Source organism: Alligator mississippiensis, chromosome 4, assembly GCF_030867095.1.
Source record: "Alligator mississippiensis isolate rAllMis1 chromosome 4, rAllMis1, whole genome shotgun sequence".
NCBI classification, from domain to species: domain Eukaryota; kingdom Metazoa; phylum Chordata; order Crocodylia; family Alligatoridae; genus Alligator; species Alligator mississippiensis.
Window position 1 is genome coordinate 159680493 of NC_081827.1, and position 15880 is coordinate 159696372.

General features: G+C 53.0%; 1 protein-coding gene across 1 annotated transcript in view; it reads left to right on the forward strand.

Annotated features, from left to right (window-relative positions):
• The first annotated feature begins 193 nt into the window (after window positions 1-193).
• LOC102567161 (peptide YY) overlaps window positions 194-15880 on the forward strand; it is a 31273-nt gene continuing 15586 nt past the window's right edge. The window contains exon 1 of the mRNA XM_019475743.2: window positions 194-323. The gene's annotated coding sequence lies outside the window, so the exon portion shown is untranslated. The remainder of the gene's footprint in view (window positions 324-15880) is intronic.

Sequence of the window (15880 nt, forward strand, 5' to 3'; positions counted from 1 at the left end):
TTAAAGTTCTCTGGCCTCAATTCTGGGAGCCTGGCCCTAGACCTCATAGGTCAGTGGCCCCAGGGAACACCTTATGGGCAATGAACCCCATTGTATGAGGGTTTCACATCCTGAGATGCACATGACAGCCTCCTCCTTGCTCCTTCCTGGGCCTCAGTCAGAGCAGCATTTCCATTTGGCTCAGCATTGGCCCAGTGACCTTTGGAAAATTGCTGTTTACAGACTCGCTGGTAAATGGCGTGGAAGCTGCTTGTCCCCCTGCCAGCGCTGGTCCCTGTCAATACTGCCGGCTCCAGAGGGGCTTGCTCGCTTGGTCTGTGCAAGTAAGCCAGGGTGGAGGCGGGGGGGGGGCAGGGGCATGCAATGAGTCCCTCTTCTCGCATGTCACTGGCCGGAGTGCTCAGATGGCTCCATGACATTTGTAAGCTATTTGAGAAGATTAGACCTATCTGTGTTACCATGTGTTGAGGATGTAGCTGGGGGCCATGCTATTTACACTGCTTCAGCTCTCAGGAGAAATGGGGCCTGGAGGGGATCTGAAAATTGATCCTGCTTTAGTGTGCTGGCTGGGGATGCTCAGTGGAGTGGTAGGGGTTGCTTTCCTATTACAGTAGGCTGGCTTGTCCACTCCTCTCCTCCAGCCCCTCCTGGGTGCTGGTCAAGCTGTGGGCCTGACCACACTGCTGTCTCAGGTGTCACTCAAAGGAGATGTGCTTGTTGGCATCATGCCGACATCCATGGAAAGTCCCTAGCATTGGGGGTATAGGCTGCTCTGCTGATGAGATCTCAGACTGGTGTAATTTGGGCATGAGGTCATGAATTCCTCTCTGCTCTGGGTAATCATAAGAGCAAGGCTTTGCCTTTTCATCCCCCAGAGTTTACTCAGGTCTGTGCCTTAACTGCTCCCTGCATGGGTGGGCAAATCATTGTGAAGGGCCTCAGCACCCTCTGCAGGGTCCAGCCTGGTCAGGACTGGGCCCCTCCTGGGCTGCCAGCCTGGCTCAACATTTGAAACATGGGAGCAGTGGCTCAGAAGAGAGGTTCAGCTTCCAGCTGTGCTGTAAAATCCATGGGACTGTGGTACTGACACAATCCCACCTCTATGCCACAGACCAGTTGGGTTTGCTTTGCCAAGGGAGCTTTCTGGGCTGGGCCCACTGGGGTTGGGGTCACCAAAGAAGGCGGGGGTCTCTCTAACTCCCCCTCTCTACCTTGTTGCTAGGGCATAACTCAGCCTTGAGGCAAGCTATTTGGGAGCAGATTGTGCCTGGCAGCAGATACTGAGATTGGGATCAGAGGGGGCTGGGGCCAGGAATCATGAGAGCAGGTCCTGGGCTTGGTACTTTGAGGGAGGGAGCAGTCTTGGGAGAACCCCAGCATTTTCCATAATATATGTGAACTTTCAAAAAACATTCAACAAGATCCTTCACCAGAGGCTTTTAAAAAAGCTTTGTTGCCATGGATTGGAGAGAAGGTTTTTCTGTGGACTGAAAGCTGGTTAAAAGATAGGAAGCAAAGGGTAGGGGAAAATAGAACTAGAATAGGTACAGAGAAGGGCACCAAAATAACTAGGGATAAATTCATGGATGATAGATCTATTCATGGGTATTTAACAGAACAGCTGGAGATGTTTCTTCTAGCATTTCTAAACCAATAATGATGGATGCCAGGTAGGGTATCACTCTAGAGATATCTAGTTCAGGGCTCTCCCTGTATAGCATCTATTTCTGCCACTGTCAGAGACAGGCCTATCTGATATGCCAAAAAAGTCATCATGGGCTGTTGCTCATCACAAAACTTATAAGCCTCCCTTAATAAGGAAGGCCACTGGGGACACATCAATTAATTTCTGAGACAACCAAAAAAGAAAACAGGAATGGGAGTGAGGTCACAGGTTAAGAACAAGGGATTTGGAAGGGGACACTGAGCAGAGCACACTGGCCAGTGCCCACTGCCCCCTGAAGGAATCGAGGGAGCCTGTGGACACTGACCAGTGAAACTCTGACCAGAGATGTGAGTGGAGGAGTGCCAGAAAAGCAGCCCTGCACTCGCCTGGATTCCTCCTGGCCAGAGCCTCCAAGCCTGGTCTTATAAATGACCAGCTTGGCCAGAGCTAGGAGGAGGTTAACTAGGAGGTCCCAGGACTTGGTGGGGCCACGGATGGGAAGTGCATAACAAAAAAAAAATGCAGGGGAAGTGCAGGCACAACCTCAGCAGGAGGGTCCGAAGGAACCGGAAGAGGGGCTGCAACCTAGCGCACTTGAGGTAGGCATGCACCATGGCCTCTCTCTGTGGGCAAAAGGGGCAGGTGTTGAGGATGTCTATAAAGCATGCCAAATACAAGCCTGTGGAGATGGCTCTGTGGAGAAGCCACTAGCTGAGGACCACGGTGACTTGTGGGATCAAGGTGGAATACAGATTTGTCCTCTGGCTGTCAGAGCCAGGATACTGGACTTGATAGACCATAGGTCTGGCCCAGTATGGGACTTGTTACGTGACCACGCTGGGGGCAGGGAAGTGGGGTACAGCTCAGGGGGAAGGGCAAGAGGGGCCCAGCACTCACTTGTGGGCACCTGGGGCATACTGGGCAGGGAGTGGTGCTTGGGGGGAGCAGATGCTCATGGGCACTGTATTCCTGAGGCAGGAGAGTGGGGTTGGCACTGTGCTGGGCAGGGACTGCCCCATGCCTGTGTGTAAAGGTAGCTGGTGCTGCAGGTCGAACGGCTTTATCCAGCCAACTTATGATTCAGCCAGCCTCTCCTGATGTTTTAGGATGCCTCTGAGATCTAAATGCCAACCCACTTGCATCCCCCCATGAGTCCATGTCTGCTTTCCATGGGGAGGGGGTCTGATCTCAAGCCAGCCTCTCTCTGCGTGTCACACACAGCTCTGACTATCTCTGCCTTGGGGCTGAGGCATACATAGATGGATTGGCATACGCTGGGCAGCTGTAGCCCCCCCTGCAGCCAGCCCAGGGCCCTGGAGATGAAGCCCACCCTGGGCAGGCAGTCTTGAGTCACTGGGAGCTGGTTCTGAACTCAGCATGGACAGTGCATTGCTGGTGTGAGAAGCCAGCAGGAGGCAAAGGCTGAACGGCTGCCATCAGTTTGGATTAAGGAGGTCAGGATGAGATGGGGCCAGGGCTGCTGCATCACTGCCGCTCACCTCTCTCTCAGGCACGGAGAGCTCTAGCCAAGTCCAGTCTGGAGGAAGAAGCTGCCTGCTTTGATGGATGCTCTTGCAAAGATCATAGCTCTGCAAAGCATCCTGGGGTAGGGTACAGCATGACACAGCAAGGGCAGGAGTGGATGCCTTCACTGGCTTCTGAGGATGACTGAGGTCTTGCCAATACCGTGCCAGCAGGGAGTGCTGTAGAGCAGTGGGTCTTGGCCCCAGTGTGTGGGGCAGGGGATGTGTGTGTGGGGAAGGGGGTGATGTGTGGAGATCTGGGGGGCCCAAGCAGCCCCTTAAAGCCACGGTTTCCCACACTTTTCTCCTTTAAAGAGAATCCATTTTTAAAGTTTTTTTGATCCAGTTTTACAGTTTGAGTGGGACCCTTTCATATATTCTTGCGACCCACTTTTGGGTCATGACCCACAGGTTGAGAAACGGTGCTGTAGAGGGTGAGCACTAGATGAGTCTCACCTAGCAGGCGGCACTGCAAGGGTGGTGCAGGAGCGCTGGCTGGGGACGTCCCAGCCACCTGGTCCCAGCCTCTCCCAAGCAGGAGCAACCCCAGCCTCTGCCAGAAGGGGGCACTGTAAACATGGGATAAGGCAGGAGCAGTGGGTGTGCTGAGGGGCCTCCCTAGCTGCAATTACCACAGCTCCTTACGTGCCATAAGCAGAAATGACTAGTTCTGAAACTCACTCCTGAGCCATGTTCTCTTGCTTCCCTTGCAAAGTGGCAGGGTGTGTGTGCAATTAGCTTCTCCAAGTATCTCGTCAGCAATTATTGGCATGGGATGAATAGTGGGCTGATGGGACTGGCAGTGCTTTGAACTCACAGGCCCACTGTCCACTGTCGCTTTTCTGCCCACCGTGACATAAGGAGGCCTAAAAAGATGTGTAGACATACAAAAAACTAGAACTCCTGGTTCCAAAAGGGAGAATAAAGAGATGTGTGTGAGGTTTGCTGGGTGCTGTGTGCATGGACAGCAGGTCCCATGGGGTGGCAGGATGCCAGGATGATGACACAGGGATGCTGATTTGATGACATCTGGCATTTCCTTTCTGATACAAGACATGCTTCTTTAATGGAGCCATAAAGGATAATGGAGTGGCTGTTAACGGGGTTGCTGATAAGCACATCCCATGGGTCCTGGCTCCTGTGGCAGAGATGCCTGGGCAAAGCTGAGCTGACCTGCAGAGTTCCCTTATAGGGTACCCTCTCTCCCCCAGCTCTTTATAGACCTGTAGCTGGGTTGCATTATTTGCTGCTAGAATGCAGCCACCTCTGGGGTAGAGCACTGTAGCTAGCTTAACAGCTCTGAGAATCTCCTCTAGCTCTTTCATTTCAACCTGTCTCTATTTAGGGGGATGCCCAGGGTGTCAGTGTGCTCAGGGCAGTGTGTACATGTGTGCATGTGTGAGATCATACACAGCAGGACAGTGCCGGGGGCTTGCGTGTGGTCAGAGACAGAGCTCCAGAAGGACTCAGCTCCTCCCTGAGGCACCTGCAGGCAGGGTCAGTTTCCTGGAGAGTCCGGCACAGTTGTTTTCCATCAAAACCTTTGTTTTCTGCTGGGGTTTTTGATGAAAAATGGAAAGTGGATGATTTTCACATAAAACCTTTCCCAAAGCCCATTTCCGTCCCCGAGCGCAATAAGAGACAACACACCCAGGAAGAAAGCGGAAGTGATGTCTTTGGATTAAGGACATCAATAACAATCGGTCTAATCTGTGTAAAAAACTGCTTGTCCCGGAACCTCCTTCCATGATCAATTTGGGGCCAACATATGTTTGAACAAGATAAGAGAATGAATTATCTAGTCCCTTGCTGCCTGTGTGTACACAGCAGTCCAAACTCAGGTGAAACAGATGCCACTTCAGATGGAAAACTTTTTTATTGTCCTCTCAAGGTGTGTGTGTCTGGGGGGGAGGGAAGGGGGGCATGGTTGTAGGGGGATACTGGGGAGCAAGAGAAATGCACTTCTTTCTGCCTGCTCGTGTGTTAAATTTCTGAGGAAGCAGGTGATGCCACCACCCCCAGCCCAATTGTTCCCTTGGAAATTGAGGTGGTTTGTAGGCCTGGGGTCAGAGCACGAGTCTGGGATTAGAGAGAGCTGGGTTTGAGACTCTTCTCTGACAATGACTCCCAGTGTGATTTTGGGCAAGTCTTTATCCTCTCTGTCTTACCCAGAAGAGGGGGCAATAGCTTTGACCTATATCACAGGGAAGAAAGCATGCACTGGAGGTGTTCAGGGATATATATTATAGTCGTGTTGGTCTGAGAAATAGAGATAAACAAAGCTCTTGTGTCAGAGGTGATATCTTTTATTAGACCAACTAAAGAGTAGTAAAAAAATGTCTTTCTTTGCAAGCTTTCGGGTACACACACCCATCTTCAAGCTGAGGAGATTCAGATGCTGCTGTTGTTGGGGCCAAACAATTGCCACAGCTCAGTGATTCTCAGTCAGGGGGTTGTGGTACCCCAGGGTGCTGTGAGATCCTTTCAAGGGTGCTGCAGGGTGCCATGTAATATTACATATACAAACACCTACATATGGTTCACAAGATAAACCCAGAGATTTCATGTAGGGCTCCATAGTGGCAAAACCATTCTGACCTGATGTGGGTTTGCTAAGTTCATTGCAACAGAAGAATTGTTCTGTTATTTTCTGCACTCACAAAATGAGTGAAAACTCAGAGCTGAGATTTTCTGAGGTGGCCTGGAGTCTAACAAGGGAGGCCCTGGAGTCTAAAAAGGCTGGGAACCACTGCCATAGCTAGACAGGGCCTCAGGTTTTGTTCTGTTTTGGAGGCAGCTGTTGAACAAACAGCACCACCTGCCCTAAGATAAGTTGATGAAGTTGTTTTCCATTTCCAGAGATGGGGTCCTGAGGGTCTCATCTTATCACTAATGCCTGGCTGGAGTGGTCTGAGCTAACTCAGCCTATGAGGCCAGTGCAGTGGGACAGGGCTTGGAGCTGGAATGACAAAGGGAATTCCTGGGGGGCAATACTGGGTCATGGGAAGGGAGGGAGGTAGAGGGCAGGCTGCAGAGCAGGATGGAGGGGCATGGGCACAGCAGCACTGGGGTGTGTTGTTTGAAGAGCCTCTTCTCCCAGCAGCCTTGCATTAGATCAGTGGTCCTCAACCCATGACCGGCAGGCCTCATGTGTCCCAATCAGCACATTGCTATAGCCCATGTGACATCCTGTTAAAAAAACAAACAAACCTCAGTAAAGCTGCTGGCCCTGGTTTGTTAGCCAGGGATCTGGGTTTTCCATTTGCCATGAAAAAACACAGATTTCCCCCTTTTAAGGAGAAAAATGTAGGGAACCATGGATTTCCCCTTGCAGGCTGGCAGAGTTCCAGCCTGCAAGGGGCTGCTTGAGCCTGGGGGGAGCAGGAGGAGGGCAATTGGAGGCAGGGGGTGCCACGCATGTGGCAGCCAGGCAGTGTGGAGAGCAGCTCCTGCAGCTCCCTCCAGGTAAGTCTATGCAGAGGGGTGGGGGAAGGGTAGGTTGAGGCCTCCAGAGTGAGGGAGGGAGTAGAGTAGAATAGGGCAGGGCTGGGGACACTGCCCAGCCAGGGTGGTATGTAGGCCCAGGACCAGGGCAGGAATGTGTGGCCCATGTAACACAGTGAGAGCTGCAAGTGTGGCCCACTAAGGCAAATAGGTTGAGAACTGCTGCATTAGACTGACCCTCCTCCCCACTCTGCTCATGGCCCCCAAGGAGTGAACAGCAGTGAGTGAAACACATGGTCAGTACCAGGGGAATCAGGCCCCTGCTGTGGGGAGAGCCTGGGAGCCTTCAGGGAGGGCATGAGTTAGATCATCGCAGCTTGTCAGTCCCTGAAAGAAAGATATATAGAAATATATTTTCCTCTTTGACCAACTCAAAACCACAACACTGGGGACACCTCTCCCTACCCTATACCTCAATTTCCCCAGGGCAGGTTAGTGCTACTGACCACCCCTCTAACCTGCTCTGGGGTCTGTGAGAAGGAGCTTGATGGGAGAGGTAGCAATTGCAGTGTGATGAATTAATGCCTCTTCAGCATGGACCGTTCCTGTCCATGGTGCGTGGTGATGTGGCCACCGCTACGTCACAGCCCTCCCCTCCCTTGCTGCTCAGAGGAGATAATTGCATCTCTTCCCAGGTTTTTTTTCTGCCTGTATTATTTTTTCTGTCTATTGATCCTGCATCTGCCTCAAATGAGTGCTTAAAAAATTAGAGGCGGGAATTGATTTTGTCCTAAGTAAATAGCTTTTCATCAGCGCCCCTGCTCCCCCCATTGATCTTGTGTGTGAGATCCTGGGGTGCTCACAACTCAAACTGAACAAAAATCAAGGAGGCAACCAACTGGTACACCAGAAGGAGCAAGGAGAGAGCTTCAGGGCCCTTCCGCTACAGTCCAGTCCCAGTTTTTAGGCTTGCCATCTCATGGCTGTTCAGTGGTCCCCAGGTGGTATGAGTTGCAGGTTATTATTAGTGTCTATTGTAGTGCAGGGGCTACATCCAAGCCCAGCATCTTGGATGACAGGAGTGGTGCTGGCTGCCTTCTACCACCTCATTTCTGGTTGGAGATGCTGGTTTCAATTGTCATGGTATCTACCCCTGTCTGTGTTGGCCGTGGGAGCTTGTGGAGCTGCAGAGACAGGACTGAAGGGCATCTGAAGAACTGGGGTGGGGTAGCAGAGGCCTTGGGGGCGGGAGTGTCAGGCATCAACAGAGCTGCATGGGGAGCCCAGGACTAGGCTAGCAGCTGGTCGAGCCTGGGTTGCACCATCAAGTCTGAGTACCCTGAGTCTCTGCTCTGTAGAGCCTGCGTGCCTGGCATCCAGCATCACCAGTTGCCTACTCATTAAAGTTCCCAGGTAAGCACCTCCTGCTGGGCACTAGGAGTTGTACAACCTGTGCAGGATTCTTCCCGTGGGTGGTTCTTTCATTGACAGCCTTGGGTTCTGGCTGGCCTGGATATTTGCAGGCCATTCTCTGGGAGACGAGACTGACCCAAGGAGATTGACGCCTAAGTTTAGCGTCTGTACACTGTGATGAGTAATGCTTGGTGTTTAGTGAAGGGAGAGTGTGCCAGGTGGATGGATGCATGAGAGCCAGCTTGCACCATGCCAGAGCTTGCACAAAGTGTATGGGAAGGTGCTCCATGAAAGCAAATCTCGACAGGCAGCTGGGGCTGTCAGCAGATCCAGCAGCCTGATGCTGTGTGCAGCAAACTTTTCCATATTGCCCCAGTACTGGGATCTGACCAGACACCCACCTCAGCATGTCTCTGTCCCTCCTACATCCATCCCCTCCCCATCACCACCCCTGGCTGGTCCCTCCTGCTGCTCTGCATGGAGCAGAATTGATATATTAGCAAATGGAGTAGAAGGCTTGAGTGCAGCTCCTCAGCTGCATCTGGCCTGTCTGATGGAGGTGCTGGCAATGTGCTGGGGATCCCCTGTGCCTCTACCTAGGCTGGAAGGGGATACCCTATCTATTCCTGTTCCTGAGTTGAATCTGCTATAGATTGGCCATTTGTAGGGGGCAGTGCCAAATGGAGGAGCAAAGTGCTTGCTCTGCCATTCGGCTTTTTATGCATTTTTCCTGTTCCAAGAAGACATTGGGTGGCACTGCATCTTTGCCCGGTGAGTCCTGGTCAGTCCTGCTGGGGCTAAAGAGACGGTTGTGGCATGGGTCTGAAGTTCATTTCGCCTTATGGCCTGGGCCAGGAGTTGCAGAAGTGCATTAAGGCTGAAGGGGTGGATTGCCCAAATCAATGGGGCGGGGGTCCTAGTTGTTGTGTGACACATGCCTTTGTGCCCACAAGCCTGCATGTGGCCTTTGAGAGTTAACTGCTTATACAGCTCATGGGCCAGATCTGCAGCAGCTGGTGGGGCTCAGCAGAGATCCAGGGTGGCCCTGAGGCTAGAGCCCTAGCCATGGGGACCTGGAGTCAGTCCCATGCTCCATGGGCACCTTGCTGGCCTCAGGAATGGGTTTGCAAAAGGATCTAGGCCAGGGGTGGGCAAAATACGGCCCATGGGCCAGATCCAGCCCACCAACAGTTTCAATCCAGCCTGTGGGTGAACAGCTGCCAACTCATTGGTTCTGGCATGCAGGCAGCTGGCAGCTCCAGCTGCTGCATCATGCTGAGCAGGCAGGTGGGACTGCTTCTGTCCAGCAGCATTGGCCCTTGACATGGCAGTATCATCTGTGGACCCAGGCAGGGCTTCCACTGTGGTGGGTGGGCAGCAGCAGCTGTAACACAACTGGCAGGTTCTGCGTTGGGGCTTTAGATCCTGCTGGCTGCACCCACAGCTGACACCACTGCCTGATCACTGCCGTAGAAGTCCCTGTCTGGGTCCCAGCTGAGTGTTGGTGCTCCTGGCAAACTACAGCTTTGGCTGGGTTCTGGAAGGAGGGAGGGAGGGAGAGACAGAGAGACAAAGAAGAGGAGAGAGACGGACAGACAGAGAGAGACAGAGGAGGAAGAGAGATGGATGTGTCCCTCCACAGGTCACCATAACTCATTAAGTGGCCCTCCAGCTGAAATAATTGCCCATCCCTGATCTAGGCACTTAAGGGGCCAGCAGGGGTTTCAAAGGCACCTTAACTCAGTGCTCATGCACTTCTGAACTGCCTGTGTCTGTAGATACTTGAATCCCAGTCTGTGCCATAAGGGTAACAGCCTTTCTCTGCCTCACAGGGATGGGTGGAGAACATATTGGGTGGTGATGTGCACCAGACAAACGCCTCAGATGTGGCATAGCACCACTGATGGGGGAGGCTTCATATGTCATAGCAAAGGGCTGGTTTTGTATTCCTAGCTCTGCCACTGACTTGTTGCACAGCCATGGGCATGTTGCTTTGCGTTTCCTTTGGTTCTGCTCTTTTCAGCAGAGAGCTGGTGCAGTGGGGCCTGATCTTGCTTTGGGTCTCTGATGGCCAGTGTGAGGTGGATAATAACTGGTACCAGTGGAGCCAGGGGCCTGTCCCTTTGCCCTCTCCCCGTGGGTTAGATTGGAGGGCTTCTACAATGTGGTCTCTGGTTGCTTCTCTCTGCCTCTGCCAGTTTGTGTCCATTCAGCTCTCATCATTGCTGCTGCTCCCGTAATCCCTTTGCTCTGGGGAAGCCACGTCCTTCCTGCTTCTGAGAAGCCCTTCCAGAAAATCCCAGTTCCCCGAGAATTCAGCAGAGGCTTCCATCCATGTGCCACAGCTGGCAGCACACAGGCAGATTCAATGTCTCCAGCCAGCTTCAGTGTGTCAGCTCAGCCCTCCTCTGGCACTGCTTGAGGGAGAATGGAGATGTCCTTGCAGCAAGGAGCTGGAAGTCCTTCCTCTGCCTCCTGAAGAAGGACACAAGGGATATTCCCACAGGAGTGTGGAGAACAACAGCATTTCCTTCAGCAGAGAGAATGCTGATGAGAGGGCGATGTATGTGATCCTCTGGGAACAGCTGCACTGGGGCAAACCTTGAAAGCCTTGAGGAATCAGGGTAGGGATGCAGGGACTTGAATCAAAGCCCCAGGGAATTATTCATAGTGACAACGTTATTACTTGTATTGTGGTTGCATTGAGAGCCCAGCCAGGGGGCAGGACCCATTGTGCACGCACACAGCACAAGAAGGTGGAGTTTCCTCCTGCAAGGAAAGGTGGGAACCTCAGAGCCCCTGGCTGAGCAGAAAGCAGGCAGTGCCAATGGCCTCACCCTGATGGTATGTCCTTCCCAGGAAAGTGGCACAATTCTGCAGCTGCAAGGGCTAGGGGACAGCTTATGAGTAGGGCCTAGGAGCTGCCTGCCCCTCCACAGGTGCTGTATTCCCCAGTGCTGCAGCGGAGCTGGGTCCCCAGCTTGGGGGCTTGCTGGGCAATGCAGGCACAGGGGCACAGGGGATGTGTTCAGGGATGTGGCTAATGAAAGCATTGGCCTGCACATGGCAGGAAATGAGGCTGGCTGCTTAGAACCATGACAACATTAGCATCTCCTTTCCTCTCTCCTCTTATCTGTAGTCTGTTCTTTACTGTCCCTGCCTGGCTATTTTTCTCTCCCTTCCCCCACCTCTCTTCCTTTGCCTGGTTATTGGAAGCTCTGCCCTTTCCCTTGTTAGCCCCTGGCATCCTCTTCCTGCACAAGGTGCTGGGGGGAGAACCAGTGTCCCTTGGTTTTGTGTTCCACAGGCCCTATACGCCAGGCTCTAGTCTAGGCAGGGGGACTCTTTCATGCAGGGAGAGACCACTTAACTCTCAGGGACTCTGTGCTCTGTGAGACACTGGGTGTGTCTACATGTGCAATTAATGCACCTGAATTTTTTGAATAATATTGGAACTAGCAAACAGCACATTAGACTAATTTAATGTGCAGTAATTGATGCGCACATGTAAATGGTGATGCTTTACTGCACATTAGATTAGTCTAATGTGCAATAAAGCGACACAGCCCCTATGTTTAAGTCTGTGGATCCATGAGGCTTCCCCACAGGCCCTGCTCCCATCCAGTTCCTCATCTGGCCACATGTCCCACAGCCCTTTAGCCCAGGAGCTGTGGGTACCTAGGGGCTACAAAGTGTCTTCCTCCTTCTTTGCTGACTGCAAACTGGTGGCTGTTACTGAATTGCCCTCATCCTAGGCAGGTGAACTAGAATTTCCCACCCATCCAAGGCAAGTTGGCCTGTGGCTGCAGCTTTCTTGTGCTGGTGCCTAGGCTGGCAGTGAGAGTCAGTGCTCAGACTCCATGGAGATACTGTGCTTCCTACCTAATGCCCCCTCTCCTTTCCATGGGGTGTATAATTTCCTGTTCTCTTCCAGCTCTGCCCTGGCCCCTGCTGGTAAGCCTCAAGTCAGAAGCCCTGGGACAAAGGGGAGAAAGAGGGGCTGAGGAAAAGGAGTGTGTGCCAAAGGGCGATGGCACTGCCTGAGCAGTGGGCTTTGATTTTTAGCTGGCAGTGTCCTGGCTTTGCATGGCAGGGATCAGCTGGGGAGGCAGGATGGGTAGACACACTCTGCTCATATTCCCTTTCTATGGACTGTGTTCTCTGTGGTGCCAGCTCTAGTCTGAGCTGCTCCCAAGGCTCAGCTCAGTGTCATGTGAGTCTGGCTTGGAGGCCCTCCCCATGTGCTGTGCAGCTGCAGGCCACACGCCAGAGCCTGGCAGCTCTGCCACAACTCTGTCCAGGGCCGCCTGGTGAAGGGCATCCCGGCTGCAGCAGGTGAGATCTCCATGAACCACACTATCCTGGGCTGTGAGAGCCAGATGACCCCTGACATTGTCATCACAAATGAGGAGGCCAAGAAGATTGTGATCGTGGACGTCACCATCCCCTTTGAGAACCGGCGCCAAGCCTTCACCAACGCCTGGGCTTGCAAGTGGGAGAAGTACGTCCTGGTGGCCGACATCCTGAGAGGCCATGGCTACAACGTGATGGTTGACGTGCTCATCTTGGGAACTCTCAGAGCCTGGGACCCCAGCAACGAGAGCATCCTGCATGCCTGCTGCGTCTCCCGCCACTACACCAAGTGGATGCGCTGCCTCATGCTGTCCAACACCATCTGTTGGTCCTGTGACATCTACATCGAGCACATCATGGGCCATCACCAATACATTGACCCCACCGGACCGACTGCTGCCGGACCGGACCCAGAGGGGACCACCTGAATCCCCCTCTGCACCTGATGGACTCCAAGAGGAATCTTCTATGACGGACCACTCCACTCCATCTGAAGAGGACCCCCGCGATAAGACACTATAGACTGAGAAACTTTCTTCAACCTACCCCTTCACCATTGCAGACCATTGTACGGGTTTGTGTGCATCTTCACCCCCTCGCCCCACCCCTGGGCTTAGCTGGCTAACATTGTATTTTCTGTAACCTAGTTGCATTCTCCTCCTCACCCCCATCCGTCTTATGTTAGTCCCTCACTCGGGCACCCTATATTTCCCTTATGGCTCTGTCATCTTTTTGGTTCATGATTCTTAGCATCTACTAATAAATTCAAACCATGCTTTGCAGCTGCAGGCCCCAGAGTTGGGAGAGCTGGTCCCCGTCTCTCTCCGGTTTGGACTAAATTTTTCACTCTGATGTAGGGGCCTAATTTGAGGGGCCCAGCTGCTAGTGGGTGGGTGCTCAGGACCATCTAGAAACACAAGGCCTTCCAAGATGCCTCATGTTGGGTCCCCATAAAGACCTGTGCCCACTGCATTCTAGACCTTGTAGGCCCCGCTTTCCTGTTAGGGTGCAGTGAGCAGGTTCTTTGTGTCCCAATGGGGAAGGGGTTGCTGGGAGCAGCTGTGCTCCCTGGGCCTGGTGTAGGGAGTTGGGACAGGGATGAAATAGCAAGGGTGGGGGAGTAGCTGTAGGTGTGGGTGCCTAGAATCCAGGATGTGCCTTTTACCTTCCCAGCTGGCTGCAAGCATCCTGGTTACTAACCTGCTTTGGGAATGGCCTTGAGCTAGAGCCTGGGGCTTCTCCAGCAGCTCAGTAACTTACAGACTCCTCCACTTTTTAGGAAAACCCTGCCTCAGTCACCCAGTCCATTGCATACCGCTCCCCCACTCACTGCCTCATTCCCTGTTTCCAAGTGCAAGGGGTGGAGGCTGCTCACAGCACCTGCTGAGGATGGGGCTGTGCATGAATGCAGGGGTGGTCTGAAGATTGCCTTGATTTGGGTATGGCAGTCAGTACTGAGGGCTCTGTGTGAGCATGACGAGGTGTGAGCACGTGCAAGTAGGTGCGTGTGACCAGGTGCGTCCTAGGGCGAGGTGGTGTGCGAGGTGCTTTAAGTGCGCTGAGGTGTGTTCGATGCTTGGTGTGAGTGTGCTGAGGCATGCATCGCACTTGGTGTGAACGTGCTGAGGTGTTTGCAGTGCAAGGTGTGAGCATGCAAAGGCATGCCAGGGTGCTGTGTATGCTTGAGGAGAGAGGGAGAGGGGAGGGGAGCCTGACTTGCAGAGGCATTTGCTGCTCTAGATGGTAGGTGAGCATGAGGCCCCACTGGGTACCCTGCTCCTGTGGGGTGAGGCAAGGGTCACTCCCCAGCGGGCTGCTGGCATCCATCTGCTTATGACCTTTCTGAGGTGGACAGCTCTGGCTTGGAGCCAGAGGAGCGTGAGCACCAGGGCTGGGAAATGTGAGGGCTGGCAGTGTCCCTGCTGGCACCCACCACGTTGCTTGCATGGGAAAGCAGACTGAGCGCCAGTGGGAGCAGCCTGGCATCCTGCTGACTAGCTTGGGCAGTGGCAGTGGGGCAGTCTGACTAAATCCCTGCTGTGCTCACAGCATGGCCCAGCCACCCCTAGACAGACCCTGCTTCCCCTCTCAAAGGATCTTCGGGCCCTTGGGGGTGAGGAAGAGAGGATAAGGATCTCATTGTTCTCCTTCATTTCATGTCAGCCCAGTTCCCAGTCTAGGCATTGGTAGATCCTAGACCAGTGAAACTCAACCAGGGTGCCATGGCACCCTGAGGTGCTTTGAGATCCTTTCAAGGGTGTTGAGGGGTGCCACACAATGTTAGCACTGTGTGGCATGCAAACCTGATTCACAAGAGAAATCCAGATAATTCAAATAGGAATCCATAGTTGTGATCTGAGTTTTTTGCAACAGAAAAACTGCTCAATTATTTTTCTGTATTGAGAGTGAAAACAAAGAACTGGCATTTTCTGAGGAGTGCTTCGAGTCTATCCCGGGGTGCCTTGAGTCTAAAAAGGTAAAGAACCACTGTCCTAGACAATGTGGAAGGCTCAAGGCCTCACCTTACTGGAGAGCTTACCCTGCCTGCATAAGAAGCCAGTGCCACATGGTTGCAGGTCACCCCAGGGAGCAGATACACAAAGTCTTAGAGGATCAAGCCCCCCTCTGCATCTGCTCCTGAAATGCCGCTGCTTCTGGGTTGAAAGAAGACACCTGTTGAACAGCTCATAGAAACACTGTGCAACAGATAGTAAGAAAGGGGCTGAGGCAGCATGGATGGAGGTAACCCCTCTTTGTGTTTGGGAGGACACAGGGGTGAACCTCCCTGCACCCTGGGGAAAGCTTGGTTACTGGCCACAGAGAGCAGGAGCTGGGCTTCCATGTCTGGCATCTGCAGGGAGACTCCCAGCTCTGGGGGCGTATCAGGTCCATTGGATGCCCCCAGCCCCCAGCTCTGCTGTTCCCCTGCTCCAGGCACACCCCTCACCTGTCCCTGTGCCCTTCCTGCCCTCTGCCATGCCCATTTCCTGACATCCCCTCTCTTCTCATACAACACATCATCCTCATCCCTGTCCCCCATCCCACCTGTTCCCTGGCACCAGTGTGATAGGTGGCCAGGGTGGGGTGGGGTAGGGGGTCATAAATCCTCCCTGACAGATGACTAGGGCAGCAAAGCACTTCTAGGTGGAGATTCCTGGCTCAGGGTCAGACAGACCACCATATTTGGGGTCAGGAAGGAGATTTACCCCATGGCCAGAATGGTATGGACTGTGGGGGGGTTTGCCTTCCTCTGTAACAGGGGGCATGGCCCTCTACCTGGGGTCTCGAGTACATATGAACAACATTTGATAGAAGCAGGATATTGGACGCAGTGGTTCCCCTGTGTCAGGTTAGGGTGTTATGTCTTGTATCAGGGTTGACAGTAGTTTTACTAAGAGGTTAGATTATGGATTGTATAGGATAGTTTGACTAGAGATCATTTTGGCTCAGATAGGGTATTGAACTACATGACCTCTGGAGG